General features: G+C 39.8%; 1 pseudogene; it reads left to right on the plus strand.

Annotated features, from left to right (window-relative positions):
- Positions 1–1585: 1585 nt before the first annotated feature.
- On the plus strand, positions 1586–2555 carry LOC102275396 (protoheme IX farnesyltransferase, mitochondrial pseudogene; annotated as a pseudogene).
- Positions 2556–4985: the final 2430 nt, after the last annotated feature.

The following is a 4985-nucleotide window of genomic DNA, read 5'->3' on the forward strand; positions in this document are numbered from 1 at the left end:
ATTTTTTGGAGAGGCGGTCATTTCATATTTGATAATACCTAGTGAAAATGTTGATAAGTATATAAATAAGAATGCATGGCCTCATAATACCAAACTTTAAAAATATATATTTTAATGTAGAAATTGCATTGTTAGAATCTGGAATTAACTTCTGTGCTTAGTCATTTTACCTGTGCGCATAGGTCAACTATTGTCCTAAGCTTTAATAATATGCCTAGTCATTAAAGAATTATGTACTACTTAGATGAATGACATTTATTTTAGAATATACCTTTTTTTTATAATTAGTAACTCCCTCCCCCAGTTGTTATGTTCCAGTTGTTATGTTTGAAAATAGGAAAAATTTTAATAGATTAGCTTTAAATTTTACAACCATCATTGATTTCATATTTATAAATGACTCCTTTAATTGTCTTATTCTGAAAAGGAAGTACCTTCCTGGTTTTATCCCTCAGGATCTTAGCTAACCAAATCAGAATAACTATGGTTTTTGTAAAGTAAGTGTTGTGTATTTTTTTTTTTTTTTTTTTGCCTAAGATTGGGTTAGCTACTTATTAAAGTCATTTGAGATCTTAAAATACCAAAAACAACAGTGAAAAAGTAAAAGTGTTAGTCACTCAGCATGTCCAACTCTTTGTGACCCCATGGACTGTAGTCCACCAGGCTCCTCTATCCATGGAATTCTCCAGGCATGAATAGAATGGGTTGTCATTCCTTTCTCCAGAGGATCTTCCCAACCCAGGGCTCCAACCTGGGTGTACTGCATTGCTGGCAGATTATTTACAGAGTCTGAGTCACAAGGAAAGCCCAAAGCAACAGCAGCACCTACATTATGTACAATGAGTACAGTATGTGTTAAGTACTCTACTAAATATTTTAAGTATTCTAACTTGTTTTATTTTCACAATAATTCTGTGAGGTAAGTAGTATAAACCTTACTAAAAGAAGAGGAAGTAAATCCTCAGAAAAGTTAATTTTCTCAATGTTACCATGACTAATAAATGGTAGATCAGGAATTCTGACTCAGATTCACAGCAGGTTACGTTTATAATTTCTGTACAGATAAGTGAAGGTTATTATGAGAAAAAATACAAATCCTAAATACAGAGAGAATATCAGAATTAGGCACAGGTTTCTTTCCATCAAGCTGAAGGAGATTATTACCTTGCTTTTATATAATAAATGGTGCAAGAATGAAAACACAGCTTCTCTTAAAGGTTGAGTAATATTTACTTTATACATTCACCATTCTTTTGATTAAGGAGAAAATCCTTTTATCAATACATGTACAACTTTTAACTTTCAGTATGCTGCTGCTGCTGCTGCTAAGTCACTTCAGTCATGTCTGACTCTGTGCGATCCCATAGACAGCAGCCCATCAGGCTCCTCTGTCCATGGGATTTTCTAGGCAAGAGTACTGGAGTGGGATGCCATTGCCTTCTCCGAACTTTCAGTATATTGCATATTAAAAAAAAAAAAAAAATAGCTCTTCCCACGAAGGGGCTGGGAAGGAAGGTGGCGGCGCCCAGCAACTGGTGAGGAGAGAGGACACGGGGCTCCAAGGGGGCGGCTGGACTCTTGTGTGATGGCTGCATCCCCGCACATCTCTCCTCACGCCTCCTGACAGGATGGGGAGGAGGATGCATCTGGTATCTAGAAAGAAGAGCCACGCGGGAGTCACCTCGTAGATTCCTGCATCTTCTCAGGAACATCAATCAGCAGTGGGTCACATTTCAACACGTTAACTTCCTCCAGCTCATGTATGTCACACAACTAAACAGAAGCCTCAAGCAGCAAATAAAACCGAAGCCAGAACCAGCAGAATCTCCCTTCCTTGAAAAAACTTCTTTGGATGAGGCCAAAGCCGAAATATGCAAGATGAGACCTCTTGTACCCCCCAGCCTGTCTCTGCCCAGAAAGCCAAATGAAAAAGCACTGATAGAACTAGAACCCACCTCAGTAATTGAGGGCTCCATAGTTCTGGGGAAAGAGATGAAAGAAGAGAAGCAGTGGAAAGAGATGTAGCTCCGTGCAGATGATTTGCCAGGAATTCTGGCCTGGCTGTCCAAAATCAAACTCACAGCCCTGGTCGTCAGCACCACCTCGGCCGGCTTTGTCCTGGCTCCATCGCCTTTTGACTGGTCCTGTTCCTGCTTACTGCTTGCTTTTGTTGGAACAGGCCTGGCTTCCTGCGATGCCAACTCCATCAATCAGTTTTTTGAGGTTCCGTTTGATTCAAACATGAACAAGACAAAGAACAGACCTCTGGTTCGTGGACAGATCAGCCCGCTGCTCGCCTTGTCCTTCGCTACATGCTGTGTGGTTCCCGGAGTTGCCCTGCTGACCTGGGGCGTGAACCTGCTCACGGGCGCCCTGGGCCTCTTCAACATTTTCCGGTACACCTTCTGCTACACCCCACTCAAGAGGGTCAGCATCGCCAACACATGGGTGGGGGCGGTCGTGGGGGCTATTCCCCCTTCATGGTCTGGACCGCCGCTACGGGCAGTCTGGATGCTGGGAACTGCTGGGAGGAAACAGGACGACACGTAGAATGAGAAGAAAGTGCCTGCAAGTCAGGAGCCAAGTAAGGCCTGTCTGCGGAGGGTCGGCCCACATCCTGAGAAGGTGTCGGGCCTGGGCCCCCACCCGCCTGGCTCAGGAGACGCAGCCCCATCAGCAGGTTCCTCCCTCCCCCAATACCAGGTCATTTCCCCCTCTTCATAGAGGACAGACTATTTTCATTAGTTTCTAATTTATTTTTATATGATCTGCTTAAATTGTTCATGCTGTCTACAATAAAACCATTGAAACGCTCAAAAACAAACAAAAACAGATACCACTGCTGGTTTATGAAAGGCATAGCAAAAAGGGTTTATAAATGTATTGGAACATGAAGATGGCAGGATGGCAGAGAGGCCTACTGTGGCAATGTTATATATAATCATTTAAATGTGTACTTAATACACGTACTGAAAAGGTACCTGACCTGCTCTGTCTGATTTCATAAGTGATTTAAAAAAATCTTTAAGTATGTATGACATCTATTTTGATTGTTCAAACTAAAACGATTTTGAAGCTTATAAAATAGATTTGAAGCCAAGGCTGGGAAATTGAAGAGTCAATTACTCATATTTAGAATTTGTTTCCTATGAAAGTCAAAGAAAAAAGTTATAAAACTAAAGAGTGAAAGTTTATGTAGTACTCTTCTGTCCATTTGTTTTCTATCACCTCACAGTCTGGATACCATACTTTACAAGAGAGCCCAGTGTAAAGAAATAAGATATATCTGCAATGAATTGGAATAGGTTGAATATTACCTTGTATCATAATCTACAGTGCTTTCTATTTTAAAGAATAGCCTTCTTTGAAGTAAGGCTCTTAAGACTCTCTCCAAGACACATATTCTATCACAATTCTCATCTCTTCTCTCTGATGACGGAGCAAATAGGTCAACTGATCTCTGCCTGTCAACTATGAATGAAAGTAACTTTGACTTGCATCTCATTCATCTTTTTGCAAGAACATAAAAAAGAAGCTGCATGAAACTCAGCATGGGAAAGGCCACTGCCTTTCCCATGGCAAGGAATACAAAAAAATTTCCCCAATTTGGAGTTGTATTCAGTACTCTCTGAATGGCAATAAACTTTTTTTTTTTAGTTATTCAACAAAAGTGAAGCACCTCGTAAGTTGTAATATATTTTTGGTATCGTAACTTCAACTTTATTCAACAACATTTATTTACCTTGGATTTGAAGTTCATTAGGGATGATGAACACAAAACTTTTATGAAACTTTATGTAACTCCTCAGTGTAAATATTAGTATCAAGTAGGCCAAAAAGTTTGTTTGGAGTTTTTAGTAACATCTTACAGAAAAACTTGAGCAAACTTTTTGGCCAACTCAGTATTTTTATAGTTGTTATTTATACCTGAGATTCTTTCTCCAATTGTCAGTGAAATCAAATTATGTTTTCTGAATTATGTCATGGTATAGCATAGTGTATTAAAGAGGACAAATACCGGAGGCAGCTTGCCTGAATTTGAGTTTCAGCACCATTTGATATTTGCTGAGGGGCCTTGGTCAGTTTTAATTAATTGCCCTATTCTTAGATTTCCTCAATTTTCATTCAAGTATGATAGTAAGAGTACTTACCTCATAGAATTTTTACTGGAGTTAATTTTCTAGACATATGTTAAGCATTTAAAACAAGACTAACTTTAAAGTAAATGCTCTAGGAGTTTTCTAATAATAACTCCATCAGTCAGTTCAGTTCAGTCCCTCAGTCATGTCCGACTCTTTGCAACCCCATGAATCGCAGCACACCAGGCCTCCCTGTCCATCACCAACTCCCAGAGTTCACTGCAACTCATGTCCATCGAGTCAGTGATGCCATCCAGCCATCTCATCCTCTGTCGTGCCCTTCTCCTCCTGCCCCCAATCCCTCCCATCATCAGAGTCTTTTCCAATGTGTCAACTCTTCGCATGAGGTGGCCAAAGTACTGGAGTTTCAGCTTTAGCATCATTCCTTCCAAAGAAATCCCAGGGCTGATCTCCTTGCAGTCCAAGGGATTCTCAAGAGTCTTCTCCAACACCACACTTCAAAAGCATCAATTCTTCGGTGCTCAGCTTTCTTCACAGTCCAACTCTCACATCCATACATGACCGCTGGAAAACCAAAGCCTTGACTAGACAGACCTTTGTTGGCAAAGTAATGTCTCTGCTTTTGAATATGCTATCTAGGTTGGTCAAAACTTTTCTTCCAAGGAGTAAGTGTCTTTTAATTTCATGGCTGCAGTCACCATCTGCAGTGATTAATTATACACATTTTACTGCATTGTATGCATTGCTATGCATTTAACCATACATCATAAGAACTTATACACATTCAGTTATGTACTATAGACATTTGTGTATATCTAGCTACATACTGCCAATAGTCTATAGTTTTATATGTTTATATATATAAACATATAGTATTTCTAAATC

The sequence above is a fragment of the Bos mutus genome, chromosome 5, assembly GCF_027580195.1.
Source record: "Bos mutus isolate GX-2022 chromosome 5, NWIPB_WYAK_1.1, whole genome shotgun sequence".
In the NCBI taxonomy this organism is placed as follows: Eukaryota; Metazoa; Chordata; class Mammalia; order Artiodactyla; family Bovidae; genus Bos; species Bos mutus.